This window comes from Tiliqua scincoides, chromosome 1 (genome assembly GCF_035046505.1).
Source record: "Tiliqua scincoides isolate rTilSci1 chromosome 1, rTilSci1.hap2, whole genome shotgun sequence".
Taxonomy (NCBI): Eukaryota; Metazoa; Chordata; class Lepidosauria; order Squamata; family Scincidae; genus Tiliqua; species Tiliqua scincoides.
In genome coordinates, this window is record NC_089821.1 from 214,534,162 (window position 1) to 214,550,475 (window position 16,314).

The window sequence follows — 16,314 nt, forward strand, 5'->3', positions numbered from 1 at the left end:
GAGGGGGCTCACTCCCAGGTCAGTGGGGCTAGGACTGCAGCGGACTCTCGCTCTCTCCATCTGCCCAGTGCTCCCAGCTGCAGTCCCACCCACTTTCCTTCGCGTAAGCCCCACTGACTGCGAGGGGGCTTCCTTCTGAGGAGACACGCCTAGGACTGGGCTGCCAGGGAGCGCGGAGGACCTCCTCCCCTTCCCTGCTGGTGGGAGAGCGCCCAGAGCTGCTCCCCGCGGGAGGACCGTGCGGCGGGCGCGGACCGCCGTCAGCCCGAGCCCCGCGCCGCTGAGCTCGGCAGTGCCCGCGTTGCCCGGGCAACGGGCGTTCTCTCCCCGCCTCCGCTCTCCCGTTCGCACCCGGCCAGATCTCGCGAGGCTCGCCGACGGCGTGGCCGCCATATTGTGTGACACTATTTTGATTTGGACTCGGCTGGCCGAGACGCGCAGCGAGAAGGAGGGGGAGGGGGAGGGCCGGGAGCGACTGGGAAGCCGGAACGGTTCCGACGCTCGCAGGCGCCCGCCACCGCAGCAGCCCCGGCACGGCCCCCTTCCTTCCTCCTTCCCTCCGCGGCGGCGGGAGGCGGAGGCTCCGGAGTGGCTCGCAGGCGCCCGCCTTGCCGGTCGGAGGCGGCGGCGGCGCGGGCGGCAGTGGGCGGCTGAGAAGGTAAGGCTGACCCGCCGAGGCGGCCTGGCGCGGCTGCTCGCCCCGCTTCCTCCGAGACGCTCGGCCCGGAGGCCTCCGAGGGCAGGGCCCCCACCTCGGCCGGGCCCACCTCCCATCCCCGGGGAGGAAGGGGCGCGACGTCGGCGCTGGCCCAGAGGGGCCCCCTCAGCGGTCGCCCTGCTGCGGAGCTTGAGGGGGTGGGGGCGCTGGTGGGGCGCGGGGGTCTCGTTGTGCTCTGTGGTGCAGGCTGAGAGGGCACGGCGTGCACAGGGGTCGGCTCTTCAGGCCAGGGACGGGGTAGGATTCGAACACAGGTCCCCAGTCCTTCCTTCGAGCAACCCGCCTAGGCTGCAGCCCTGTCCACGCTTTCCTGGGAGTAAGACCTGCTGCACACGGTGGGACTAATCTCCGAGTAGACATGCCTAGGATTGGGCTCTGGGGCTGCAATCCTATCCACACTTACTTGGGAGTAAGCCCCACTGACTACGATGGGGCTTCCTTCTGAGGAGGCATGCATAGGATGGGGCTCTGAAGCTGCAGTCTCATCCACACTTACCTGAGAGTACCTGAACGCAGTGGAACTTACTTCTGAGTAGACATGCATAGGATTGGGCTCCTACTCCATTGTATACGAAGGGCATGTCCTCAGAACAGCTTCTGGAGAAGCCACTATACAGTATTTTCCTTCTTTGATGTGCTAAAGGATGGGCTTGGGATGGTGGGTGTCAGCCTGCATCTTGCATTACTGCTATACTTCCCCTGCAGTGACCAATCTCCTTCATTGACTTGCAAAATGTCTGGTTTGGATGGACCCAAAATTTTGGTTTTAAGTGGAGAGGTTGGTTGATTTTTGTCTCCATAAGTCTGTATATACAAAGATGGTATTTAAAGCAGGCAGCTGCATTCCCTTCCCACTGTTAAGTTCTCAAACACTGGCAAAACTCTGGGGTGCCTTCTGAAGGCAACATTATTAGTCAATCTGTATCTGAGTTAATCTTCATTTGTATATACCCAGTTGATGATCATGATACTTTTGAGGAGGGAAGTGTATTGCAAATATGCATTGGTTTCATGCCTGTATTTTGGAATGGTAAGATTTTCCTTGTTCAGGTTAATTTTAGTTGGCTAAAAGGGATTTCTGCTTGTTGGAACAGCTGGTTTGCTTCTTTTATCATGCTGTTAGATCAAGTGTATCTTTTGGAGAAGTTCAACCCTAGTTAAAAGCCATATAAGTAAACTTCTCAACAATTTAAACTGAAAAATTGTAGTTAAGAGTCACTTCTTGCGTTTGATATGGGATGGGTAAAGCTGTGTTACTACGATTGACAAAGTGTGAATGGTAGTCTTCTAAACTGTGTGCAAATGTTTGAAAGTTTGGGGGGGGGCCTATGTTTTTAAAAGACTGCACCAGTAAGTGCTGTATTTACAATTGGCTTCTGCCTTTCCATTGGACCATTTCAGCGATGTGGAGAGGGGGGATTTGCTGCATGGGAAACAGTCTATCCTCCATATCTACTTTACCCAGGCTTCACGAACTGGAGAGGACACTGTTCCAGAACCACCATTCAGAGCGCAATACCATAGTCTTCTGAGACTGAAGGATGCCAATGTGGTGCAATTCTGTATATTCTTACTTAAAAGTAAGTTTAATAAGACTTACTCCCAAGTAAGTGTGCATTGCATTGGTTGTGTATAGCTGTGTAGTTTAGGGTAGTGACTTTTAGGATTGTAGGCACAATTAATGGTTCATTATTTAAATACAATTGCTGTGGTTTTAGGCCTTTGGTGGAAGAAATTATGAGTAGCCTGAAATATAGACAGCACCATAGACACCTTGTTTCTTCAATAATAACAATATTTATAATACATTTTTGGAGTTTACTAACAAGATTTTGAATTTTAATGGAAAATCGTTTTGACTTGTTGAGAGATCTGTTGCCAACTTGTGAAAGTTATGTTTTACTTAAATGTGGAGAATTTCAGTGTTATTACTTGAGTGGAAAGATGGTATCACTATCCTAAGACTGTAAACAATCTTGTTGCTTCTGCTGGTACTCCTTCCTTTTTTATACTTGAAGCAAGAAAGATTTAAACAGACCCAACATTTTCTTAGGCCGTAGAGTCATAGTATCTTAAAATGTATGCTGTATGAGCTGAGTAAGTATTGATACAGGACATAGAGCAGACATTCTTTCAGCTAGCAACCACAGGTTTGAGTACGGTTAGGAAAGATGTTAACCTCTTGCTCATCATTTGCATGTATCATTAACTTGAGATAGTGTTTGATCCCAGAAACTTGGTCTGCAACTCTTGATTGATTGGATTGTAAAGTGGTATAAACCATGCTTTTAAGAAGTGCACAGCATTTTTTCCTTGGTGTTAAAACTGGTCCTTACATACTTGTGCTGGTGGTGGGGGATGCTTTCAGGTTAGAATGTAACTTTCTGGGATGCCTAAGTCCAGAGAACTGCAGTTAGTTGCTTATTAACATATCTGCTCATAGTCTTTCATTTTTCTGATTATGGCAATACTTTACTGTAGCTGGAAGATGCTTAGTTTTGCTCTGTGTTCTTTCAAACATTTCAATCTTACCTGTTTAAAAAATAAAAGTTGAAGAATACAATGTATTTGGACTTTGTCTTGTGTTAGTGTGTCTTCTGCTTTTAAGCACTTGTAACTAACACACTTTCCAGTTTGTCTCTGTAACTATGAAGAAATATACTATTAAATCAAATGAATAAATGAATGTTTTGATTCTTAAAACCCACAACTTGAAAAAGTGGCTTGTAATCAAACTGATACTTGGACATAGGTTGCCAGTCTGTGTTAGAGATGCTTATGTTTTCCTTTTGTGTACTCCATTGCTGTATATGGAGTGTGAGGCAACCGGAATTTTTTGCGACGTGTATGTAGCCTCTGAGTGTGTTTTCTGATGTGGGGATATTCCATGCAGAATGTCACATATGAAGTAGCTGTTGGTTACAGAAATGCATGCCTTAGCACACCATAATCTGGAATAAAACACGTTATAATAAATTATATCTGCAAACCTAATTTTAACATTTGTTGGATGAAAGAAATTCCAGGTATGTGAAAGTTGTGTACTTCAGTAGTATAAATATTGTTGCCTTTGCCAATCTTGAATATCTTTTGTACTCACTATTTTTTATAATTGGCCTCAGATTTGTTATCTACTTGAAGTTGATTCAGAAGATGGAATTATTGACTGGAGTTCGCAGATAATACTTTTAAGAGTTTAGCCACATCCCTGAGGAATTAGTTCCTGGGGTCTCAGGACATTGCCTTAAAATCTAGGAGGCCACTTGGCTTTCATAATTTCTGTTTAGCACATCATTACTGGTACAGTTTAAGCCTAATATAATAGTTACTTTCTACTTAAAGTATTTAACATACTTTCTTAAAGTCCATTTTATATTTTACAATAATGAAGTGAAACTTTAGTAAACTTTGAAAGTATGTTAAGGAAGAAGTTTAAACTAGAGGAGTTCATAAGGTGACTTGGTAGAAGGAATTGTGGTTAGAAATAAAGGGATAAGCATGTTAGATATTGCAGCTTCAGAGTTCATTTCAGGTTCAAGATTGAGGGATCAAACGGACGCTTAAAGTTGCAATAGCATTCATTGTTCCATCACTGTTGGTGTTTTTACAGGAAATAGAACAAAAAAAAATTCCAGTGATTCAAAAGTTGCATGTTCTTTTTAGTTCTACTCAAAGTGCAAATATTTAAAGAGCTAGACAGAAGTTTGTTTACTTCAGCACATGGCATAAACTACATCCAATGCTTTTATTACTTCATTTGCACTACCTCTGTTTACTTAGCTAAGGAGCTAGATAAGAAAATCCAGCAAAGATCTGGCAAGATCAAGCTAATCCTAGTTGGTAATAAAAACAAAAATGGACAAGATAATTTTAGTCTAACTGTTCTGGGAAATGCCAATGATGGGAAACATTTCAATTAAAAAGAATTTTCATATAATATTCTTGGAGTGAAATGGATAATCTCATTAAAAATTAGAGCCTTTAATAGGTTCGTTATATACACACAGTAGACTAACAGCCCAATCCTATACACACTTTCTTGGGAGTAAGTCCCATTGACTCTAATGGGACTTGCTTCTGAGCAGACATGCATAGGATTGAGCTCTAATTTGTGTTAAGTACATACAGTTTTAAAAATATTTTATCATTGTTCACTTGAAAGTAAAACACATGCCTTGGTGGAATGTCTTTCCAAGTACAGGTACTTAGAGTTGTAGTTGGTAGCAATTACTTCCAACTATGTTGTGGTCATAACCTATACTGTGGTTTCTTAGTCATGTTCTAGTGAAAACTGTCAAGTAAACTGATTGTAGTTGATAGTTTTGAAGTACTGCATGCCCAGTAGTAGAGGATATTTTGTTTGTATGTAAAATTCCCTACAAAAAATTAGAATAAGAAATGGTTAGGGGTAGAGATTTGAATTGCTTGCATACATCCTCTCCTAGTAGATGATAGTTTAACAGTTCTACTCACTTCAAAGAATTATGAGTCGAATGCAAGAAAACCTGCTCTCAGGAGCCCAATCCTATGCATGTCTCCTCAGAAGTCTCATTAAAGTCAGTGGGGCTTACTCCCAGGAAAGTGTGGATAGGATTGGGCTGTCAGGCTTAATGTGCACACTATATGTCAATAACACTACCTTGCATGACCAATTTTAATGGGTGTTTGGAAAACTGAACCCCATTGATTTTTTAGCACACATACACATCAAATTTCACTTTCTTTAGTGATAAGCAATTTAAAAGTAACTCAGTCCTAATAACGTGTGGAATTAAGTCTACTTTTACTGCAAGGAAATGAATGCTTTAGAACAGTACTTCAGTTGTTGTGCTTAATAGTTAACATGAGGAAAACTTGTGTTTTGTAGCTGGAGGGCATGGCATCCTTACAAAAAAATGTCAGCGCGAAAAGACAATACTCTAGTTCTAACCTTTACACCAGCTACCTATAAGTATAATTCCTTTGGGTTGGATCCCACAGTTCCCTTTTTCAGGACAGAAAGGAAACTTCGGATTCCACCCATTGTCTGTACTATATCTGAATATAACATTCAAAATGAGAAATTCCTTATAATACACAGAAGACTTGTTAGTTTATTTTTGAATATATTTTTGTATTACTCCTTTTTAAAAACTTCAGAGTAGTTTACAAAAACTAAAAGAAAAAATAAGATGGACCATAAAACGACTTTAAAACAGTGATACCAGGTAAAATCCTTAAACATCAGAGATAAAAAAAAGCTAGATTCAGTTACCAACCAGACGGAATAAATGTTTTGCGAGTGCACTTAAAAACCATCAGAGTAGGGACCTGACAGACAAGTTCCATAATCACAGTGCCACTACAGAGAGAGCCCCATTTCCCTTTTCTACCAGATTCACTTGTGTATGGCAGGACAGAGAGCAGATCTTGAGAAGATGGCCGTGGGTGGGATCATGTAATTACAGGTGTCCTTAAGGTAACTTTATCCTAGGCCATATACCATAAGTGATGCCAGATTTAAATTTTAGCGTATGTTTAATGTATGCAGGCAGATTCGGTGGTACTTGGAAGTATGAATGCAATAGTGCAGGGTTTCTCAAACTGTGGGTTGTGACCCACTTTGTCAGTCCTGGGTTGAGCCTTTCCACCTACCCTTGCATTTTGCTAACTCCAAAGTGGAGGTCTCCAGATGCAATTGGAAGCTGCTCTGGGCCTCTGCAAGCCTCCAGAAGCAGCCAGAAAGTAACTTTGGATTCTGGGTTTGTGAAAGTGACCTGGTTTCTTCCAGAGGCCTGTGGAGGGCGGGGTCCCAGAAGGTGGATTGTGGTGCCCTTTGAGAACCCATACAGTAGTGCATAGGGTTGCAGCCTTAGTTTAGTGATAAGAACAGCCCTGCTGCATCAGGCCATAGGCCCATCTAGTCCAGCTTCCTGTATCTCACAGCAGCCCACCAAATGCCCCAGGGAACACACCAGAGACCTCATCCTGGTGCCCTCTCTTGCATCTGGCATTCTGACATAGCCCATTTCTAAAATCAGGAGGTTGCACATACACATCATGTCTTGTAGTCTGTAATGGATTTTTCCTCCAGAAATTTGTCCAATTCCCTTTTAAAGGCATTTAGGCCAGATGCCGTCACCACATCCTGTGGCATGGAATTCCACAGACCAGCCATATGCTGAGTAAAGAAATATTTTCTTTTGTCTGTCCTAACTCTCCCAACACTCGATTTTAGTGGGTGTCCCCAGGTTCTGGTGTTATGTGAGTGTAAAGAGCATCTCTCTATCCACTCTATCCTTCCCATGCATAATTTTGTATGTCTCAATCATGTTCCCCCTCAGACGCCTCTTTTCTAGGCTGAAGAGGCCCAAATGCTGTAGCTTTTCCTCATAAGGAAGGTGCCCCAGCCTATTAATCATCTTAGTCGCTCTGTTTTGCACCTTTTCCATTTCTACTATGTCCTTTTTGAGATGTGGTGACCAGAACTGGACGCAATACTCCAGGTGTGGCCTTACCATCGATTTGTACAACAGCATTATAATATTAGCTGTTTTGTTCTCAATACCTTTCCTAATGATCCCAAGCATGGAATTGGCCTTCTTCACTGCCGCCACACATTGGGTCGACACTTTCATCGACCTGTCCACCACCACCCCAGGATCTCTCTCCTGATGTGTCACAGACAGCTCAGAACCCATCAGCCTATATGTGAAGTTTTGATTTTTTTGCCCCAGTGTGCATGACTTTACACTTACTGACATTGAAGCATAGCTGCCATTTTGCTGCCCATTCTGCCAGTTTGGAGAATCCTTCTGGAGCTCCTTACAGTCACTTCTGGTCTTCACCACTCGGAAAAGTTTGTTGTCTGCAAACTTGGCCACCTCATTATTCAATCCTTTCTCAGTAGTTGTTAGTTGCATATGAAATATAGGTGGAGCCTCTTTATTCGCAAAATTATTTTTCTCGAATCTGACTCAATGCGGGTCCCCAGGACATGCATCGAGCCAGACTTGGCACCACCAAGACTTGGCCTTCTGGAGTCTATGCACAGCCTCCATGAGCCTCACAATGGTTTCCAGAGTTCCTAGAAGGGCACTTCCAGTTTTCACCCTTCTAGGACCCTTCTAGGACCTCTGGAGGCCATTTTGTGGCCCACGGTGGCTGCGTGCAGCCTCCACAGGCCTCGGAACAGCTCTGGACATGACCGGAGGAAAACTCTGGTCGTGTTTGAAGTTTGGTGGAGCCTGACTTTCGTGTGACTTGGTTTTACGTGAAATTTGATATTCGTGTGGGTTCCAGGAACAGAATCCTTGCAAATAATGAGGCTTCTCCTGTACTCTTACTACATTCCAAATGCTGTTGTCTTGGGTATATGGCTGTATTTTCCTCATGTGTTTGTGCAAATCTGATAAGAATGTTTAGAGTCAGGATTGTATTCTGTGGAAACCTGTAATGTATACTTATGTATTTAGAAGTTCAGTGGGGCTTTCTCCCAGGTAAATGTATTGAGGATTGTGGACTTTGGGCAACAAATTGCATATGGTAGTCATGCAAATAACATGTGGGTTGTAGCTGAAGTTCTTCTGTTTATGTAAGGGAAGAGGAACACATTTGCTTACCTATTTTTACCTCTGCAGGTCCCTGAACTGCAGGAATCCATCTTCTCTTATGGATTCCCCAGTCCTCCTGAGGAACAAAGTTTTGTGTGTGTGTGGGGGGGGGGGGGGTTTGCAGGAGACTGCCAAGGAAGGAAGAGATCAGTGAAGATTGCCTCTTTGTTGGGTAAATAGGAATGCTTCTGTGAACAGTAGATCTTAAGATGCAACCCATGTGAAGTTATCAGCTCACAAGAGTCGAATAGCCTACTATGACCTGTGCATATGTGCATCAGTCTCTTGTGGCATCTTGACATATTGGAAGAGCAAGAACAAAAAGCAATAGTTTGCCTGATCACCTGGAGGCAATTCTTGCAAGACTCAGGTGACCAGGCAAGTTCCTGCTTACAAATCTGATGCAAACAAACTTGGAAGCATTATGAAATTTTGAAGTCTGTCGTGCGCACTGGCTTGGTCGTGGGAGGGGGTTGCTTTGCATGAGAGGCAAGGAAGTGGGTGGGGTGTTTTCTCCTCATCTGTCCATATAAAAATAAGATGTTCTTGGGAAGAAATATGGAACTGGGAAGTGATTATATCAGACATTTTCGTATAGATTTCAAAACTATACTAGGAATTTACTTATTGACCCTGGCTACTGTTTCTGGTACGGATGTCCTGTGGAATAATAACTGGAACAGTGTTTTCAAAATGGCCCAAAATGGTTCGGTTCTAGTGTGTCTGTTGTGTAGTCTGTAGATGAGGCAGAAGGGGAGGCTACTAGAGTGCAAGAAGGTTCAATGTTTTATTTTTAAAAACATTAGCAGAGTTATTCTGTGAAAAACTGTTAGTGGCAGCAGAAGCAAGAGGCATCCTTATTTTCTGTTGCCACTGGCTCTGCAAAGTGTTGTCCAGCAGAGAAATTTTGTGTGGGGTGCAGTTAAGTGAATCTCTTCTGTTTCCCCTCCTTCCAGCTTTGGTTAAGCAGTGTGGGTTATCATCTGCTTGCTTTAACAGACTATAGAGAAAATTGGTTCTAATTCAGTTAGAGGGGAACTTTTGGATACTTTAAATTCCTGTTCTGTTTTGGAGATTGTCTTGTCCTGTTTCTCTGGATCAATTTCAAACTGTGTAGCCCACTGAGACATAGCTTGTGCTTGAGGCTATGCAGGTGGCTATTTGTAAATTGGAGCCATGCCAGTCCTGGCTGGTGAAAGCCAACTGACATAAACTGGGTTCTGAGCTGATTGATTATCTCAGTGTGGCTTTAATGAACAGTAAGGTTTCTGACAACTCAAATCTGCTGTTGTTGGTATGTATTAATGCGGATTTCCCAGCCAGGTGCCACCCTGTTCATAAGCTTATGAGGGTAGGGTGGTAGATGTTCATCTGGTTTCTCTGAAACCTAGGGAGTGAGTTTAGTTCCTTGATCTGTGCCATTGATCATGATATTAAGACTGTACATGTGATTCATTTACCAGAGTTAGGCATAGATACAGTAAACCCTTGATTTAATGGATAATTGGGGGAAGGGATGTTCATTAATGCCAAATGTCTGTTAAATCCCAATGCATTGAAGTCAGCAGACACATGCAAAAAACTTATGATTCGTTTAATAGAGAACGTTTCATTTGATCTTAGCCAAAAGGCAGAAGCAGAAAAAGCCTGTTTCTAGAGTGAGTTAAACTGAGGGTTCACTGTACTTTAATTTGTGATGCCTTGATTTAAGGATAGACTATTATGTGCTTGCAACTGTTTAGAAGCTGAAGCAGATGAAGGCAGTAGCATTCCTCCTTAGTGAGATGTATCACTAAGACCTTATTACATTAAAACTGAGAGTTAATGTTTAGCTGTTACAATTCAGATAACGAAAAGTGATCTCGTATGTTTTGAAGCTTAAAATATTATATAAACGAGTTGTGGTAGCAAATGTTTCTCACTTTTAAAAGGAGCAGCATTTAGAGCAGGAAGCTTTGTTTCAAGTTGTAATGTATGTATCTTCTAATGTGAAAATATTACAAGTACAATGTATTTTTCCTCTTCATTCAGTGATAGAACATTCAAAGTATCAAATTCCTACCTCTAATTTGCAGGTACCTTTTCCAGTTTTTGATGGTTATAGCTTATCCTTCTTAACATAAAATGGGTTCCATGATTATAAATTTAAAATACATGCATGTTTCCCAGGTTCTTATGGTGAAATTATTGATGCTGAAAATAGTGCTTGAATATTAGGGCACAGTCCTGACCCACTTTCCTGCACAGACATAAGGACAATGCAGCTTCTAGATAAGAAAACATTCCCTTACTTTGAGGACTCCATGAGTGCCCCCCAACTGCAGGATGCAGCATGCGTCCTATTGGTACAGCTATGCCAGTGCTGGAAAGTGGGTTAGGATGTGGCCTCAATCTCTTTGGGTGCAGTCTTAACCGCTTATGTCAGTGCTTTCTAGCACTGACAGAAGGGCAGTGTAGCTCTGAGGTAAAGGAACAAACGTTCCCTTTGAGGAAGGCTTGGTGAGTGACACCCAACTGCAGGATGTAGCACACGTTCCATTGGCACCACTATGCCAGTGCTGGAAAGTACTGACATCAGGGGTTAGGATTGCACCCTTAGTGATTCAAAGGATATGTTAATGACGATTAAATTACTTGTACCTAAGTTCAACCTTACAAATAAGTTCACCAAAGTTACTATTTTACAATTTCTGTTGAACTGCATTATATATTTCAGTATAAACACATGTATATCTACATTGCAACTACTTTGATATGCACCATTAAAACAGAAATTTCCAAGTAAGTGTTAATGGTGAGCCAATCCTGATCTGTTTTAGATGGATCCCCATTGCCACTAATGAATCATATTTATTTGCAGTTTTGTGTGCTGCTTGATTTTCTCATGGCGTTGGTGCCCAGAAAAGCCAATTGCAGCCCTCTTGTTGTAGAGACAAGGTATAGGGTCAGTCACTCATGGTTTGATAACTGCATGCTTAGTTAGTTTGCTCTGGTGCGCTCTATGCGCTGTGTTTTAAAGACTATTAGGAAGCTGTAGTTGAAACAGGCCTTTGTTGGTTCATTTTTTTAAAAGCATATTTTTCTTACCTTGACTCTGCTGCATTGCTTATCTGAACTCAGTTGAAAGTCCTGTTATTGATCTTCTAAGTACCTGAACATTCTAGGTCAGCGATTTTCAACCTTCATTACATGGCACAAAGTGGTAAAATTACCAAGACACACCTGTTTTTTAAGGGTATATTTTATCATGTAAAAATGAGCATTAGATTGTGTTTTTAAGTTCACTAACTTAAATTTTAATCATTGTGTTGAGTGTTTCAGTTTCGGTCCTCCGTTATTTATGACTTTTGTGAGCTCATCTTCTGCAACGGTTAATTTTGCTGACTCGCGCACACACTTAACACAAACAGGTCTCTCACTTAGTCTAAGGAAGATGCATAAAGTGATGGGAAATACTTTTTAGTGTTTTTACTCAGCAGTGACAAACTGTGGACAAAAATTTTATCAATTTAATTCTACAATCTGTCACTTTTGTCTGTTCAAACATTTGTTTTTCGCTTTTTAAATTCTGATTCCCCACAGGATAGTTTTTCCTTAAAGAAGATAAACCCTCTATATTCTCAAAACCAGCAAGTTAAAATAAACATTTTTGGTTGACAGAAGAGCCTAACCAGATAGCAAGTGAAAGGATTACCCCTTTTATTTTTTTGACAAAGCACACTAAAAAAAACACAACTTTTTTCTCCCAATACCAAAAATCCACAACAGTGTCTCTTCTGGGTTTTTGATTGGTCTGTCTTGCTGCCACTCATGCATGGTTGCTGTATATCAAATAGGTCCACCACTTCCTATTTGGATGGGAAGCTTAGTGCTGCTGAGCCACCTAGCGTTTCAAAGGTTTGGAAATAACCTGGTGAGGCAAAGAAGCTTCATGGGTCAAAATCTGTGCATATTCTTTTTCTAAGATCACAGAATGTCTCACATAGAAGAGAAACAACTAAACTTTTGGAGAAAGTAAGTAGCTCACACTAGTAGTTGTGTAAATGGGGAGCTCGATGGCTGTAGTTGGGTGGATTCCAGCTAAATGGGAGTACAATCTCCGAGAACATAAGAAGAGCCCCGCTGGATCAGGCCAAAGGCCCATCTAGTCCAGCTTCCTGTATATCACAGTTGCCCATCAGATGCCTCAGGGAGCACACAAGACAACAAGGCACCTACATCCTGGTGCCCTCCCTTGCATCTCCTGCAGCAGACTTGCGGACCGTTGACAGCACACGGGTTGAAAATAGCTGATCTAGGTTGTATATATCTTGGGAAACATATTTGCTTTATATTTCAGCAAAAGCTCTGTATCCTGTATCAGGGATGGCATAGAGCTGGTCTGTCTCTTGTATCACCTGCACTTTGGAGGTCACCTATCAGGGAGTTCTGCCTGGCTTCAGTCATTCACTGTTGTGGCTGTTACAGTGATTCTTGCAGTTATTTTCTGTTTTAACATATATCTTGTCTTGAGATTTTAAAGAAAGGAAAAAAATTTTAAATGATGGTGCAATTTTGTTTCATCACGTTAGTTCCTTCCTAGGGGCTTATAATTGGGTAAAATGATAACAGTAAAATGTTATAAGATATTGCATTTACATGGCAAAATGTTTCTTCAATAGGTCATTGCAACCATTTTTGTTAATAACAGTTTCTTATGTAATTTTATTTATTACTACTGCACATGCCTTAAGATTTAGAAGCTTTGCTCAGTGAAGATGCTTGTGCTTGGTTCTGTTTCCTATCCCACCCCATTCTGCTCCCAAAAACCTCCTTTTTTTTGGAGCAGTGCTTAGTGTGCTGTGGGAAAGGGTGAACAGGGAATTGTTGCATAAGTTGGACTTCAGCCCTGTGATACTTTTGTGCTGGTTCAGCTTCTCCAAAGTTTGGTGTGGTATGACTGTGCCTCTGCCACCCTTGCAAGAGGACTTGGAGGTGAGGTTGTCTTTTGTTATGCTGGTTTGTGGAGCAAGTAGGTGTGTTTGTCATTGTGCCCATTCCAAAATTCAGAGCAGGAGACAGAACCTGTGCACAGGCTGAGTGAAAGATCTTGTGTCATTGAGATCTGGAGCAGGCAGAAGCCTCTGCCTGCTTCAGATTTCGGCTTACATAAAATATATCTTAAAATTTCTCAGCATTTCATTTAGAACTTGGGAGAAGGGTTGTGTTTTGCTGGGCATCTTGCTTTGCTAAAAGGTCAGGAGCACTTACCGCTGCCAAGCAGATGTGTGAAGGCTTTCAAGTTTATCATTTCATTCTTTAAAAAGTTTTCATACTATAGAAAACTTTGCTATAGCCAACAGCCTTATTTTGCCAGTTTCTATGGAAAAGCCCACATCTGTGTTTTTAAACCAGCTCTGTTAAAATCAGCAGGTTAGCATTTTTGCTGGGAAAGCATTAGGAAATTGGAAAGGGTGAGATTGGAATCTTAACCTTACATTTGAGATATAATAATAGTTACATTTTTATTGCTTATCTTAACATTTAGTTAGAACTCATCCCAAAGTTGATTTCACATTTTTTGTGACACTATAGCAGTGGTTTTCAACCATGGTTTCACTAGTGTGCCGTGAGGCTGCTTCAGGTGTGCCGCGGGGCCAAGGAGTCAGGTGGCGGTGGCGGCAGCAGCAGCAGTTGCTCACGCAGAAGCGACCGCTCGGAGCCTCGCACAGCAGCAGGAGAAAAAGGGGCAACCGCAAAGGGGCTTGTGCACTCCTGCTGTTGCTGGTGCCTGCCCCGTGTGCTGATTGGGCAGCCAGCCAGGCAGCTAGAGAAGCCTGGAAGAGTTCACAGTGGGCGAGAACGAGGAGGGTGTGAGAGTGAGCCTGATGGTGGAAGCAGGTAGGAGCCAGAAGCAGCTGGCTGGCAAGGACCCTGGAGAGACCCTTTTCCTTGCCTGCAATGCCCCAAAGTGACCCTCCCTGTGTTTCCTCCCCTGGCAAGGCTTTGGCAGGATGGGTGCTGGGCCACAATCCTATCCACTCTTATTTAGGAGGAAGCCCCATTGACTATAATGGGGCTTACTTCTGAGTAGATGTACAGAGGCTTGGTTGGTTGCACTCTTTCTTGAATAAATGAGCAGGCAAGTGATGCTTTTCTTCTCCCCTACCCACTTCCTCCCATGCATCCCCCCATCATAACTGCAGTTAACTCCTCTGAATGCCCCATCCCACCCCTCCCTCTTCCCAACCTTCCAAAGTTCAAAACCAGTTGCTTACCATTCATTCTTTCTCCCCCTCTCCCTTCTCCCCCCCCCCAGTGAATCCTGCACTTGTTTCAGCCACAGCTCCTCACTGTCCCACCAGTATGCTCAGTCTCATCTCTCTTTGCCAACACCTCCTGGCATATCAGAGCATATCAATTGATAACAGTTTGAACAGACCTGCTTCAAAACCTTTCCAGAAACCACATACACCTCCCTCTCCAAGCTTCTTGGGAATTTCTTTCATTGTCATGTAATGATCTAAGGCTGCAATCCTAACCACACTTTCCTGAGAGTAAGCCCCATTGAACAAAATAGGACTTCTGAATAGACCTGGATTGTGCCCTTAGTTGTATTATTTAAATTAATTGTAACATAATAATGTAATTAAAAACTAGTAATGTGCCTTGACAACTTTAGTGCCTTGTCAGTTTGCAGTGAGCTGAAAGGTTGAAAATGGCTGCACTATAGTGTAGTCTCTGTATGTGTTTCAGTTTCAGAAGATAGTGAACCTCTCTAAACAAATTGACTGTGTTTGATCATTGAAGGCCTCTTTGCATATGTTATCTATGCAGATATGGAGGAAATGAACAACCACCTATGCAGTCATGCCTAAAGATTACTCATATGTATTTTGCTGCATGTGTTTGGAAACTGCAGCTGGCAGTTCCACTGTTTGGGATCATATAGATCAGCACTTCCCAAAATATGGGTCATGACCCACTAGCAGATTGCAAGCCTAAACACAGTGCTTCATGATCTGGCCCTTCTGCCCACTCTATTGCTGGTTTGGCTCCAAATAGGAGCCATAACTGAAGCCCCATTGCTAGAGTTTTGATTTTTTTGGGGGGTGTGTGATAATGAAATACACATAATGCCACTTTTTGCACTTCTTGGAGGGAAAAAACAAAACCTGCAAAAAAAAAAATTAAGAACACCTTTACCCATTGTTTACTGGAGCCTTCAGAGGCCTCCCCTGACCTGGCAACTCACTCTACAGACCTATATATAGTTTAGTTTTCGAAAACCATTTACAGTTTGCTTCCAAAAACTGGATGTAGCTTACTGAGGCTTCTTGGGTCTATTCTAAGACTCACAGAGGCCTGTAGAGTGGGTCAGTGGGCTGAGAGAGGCCTCCAGCACCACCAGGAGTGTTGCAACCCACTGCAGAGGTGGGTTGTGGCACTGCAAAGTTTGGGGACCCTTGACATAGATACATGGAGATGTATGACTTTCCTAAAACCTGTGGATATACAATATTGTGTGAAACACTTTTTTTTTTTTTATGGTGATAAAACAAGCAAGTTTAAATCTTCCTGGCTTTCAATGCACTTTGAATTTTCATTTAAATCAGATTGGAAATTCATTGGTGGCTACGCAGTGAATGTATAAGCACATCATCAGTGTGTATATAGCTTGTACATCATCTCTATAACCAAGACATTCAACTTATGTTTGTAACCTCAATTTCCTGTTACTAGTCACTTATTTATTTATTGAGGGGATTCATATTCTGCCTTTCTGTTCCCAAATGGGGAACCCAAGGTGGCTCACAGCTTCTTGTCTATGGAACGGTGGCAAAGAAATCTTCTAAATTGAAAAAGCAAATTAAGCCAAATAAAATGCAGTGCTGTATAATAAAATAGCCATTTAAGCAACAGTGATGAAACAGTCAAAGCAGCTGCAAAATCTTAACTTGCAGGTAGGTACGTATGGGAGAAAACTATTTTGTTTATTTCCTGTCTTTAGAGGTTTAAACTAGC

At 42.5% G+C, this 16,314-nt stretch overlaps 1 protein-coding gene across 2 annotated transcripts in view; it reads left to right on the forward strand.

Moving 5' to 3' along the window:
• The first annotated feature begins 435 nt into the window (after nucleotides 1-435).
• TAB2 (TGF-beta activated kinase 1 (MAP3K7) binding protein 2) overlaps nucleotides 436-16,314 on the forward strand; it is a 70,681-nt gene continuing 54,802 nt past the window's right edge. For both annotated transcript variants that reach the window (XM_066611287.1, XM_066611288.1), the window contains exon 1: nucleotides 436-658. The gene's annotated coding sequence lies outside the window, so the exon portion shown is untranslated. The remainder of the gene's footprint in view (nucleotides 659-16,314) is intronic.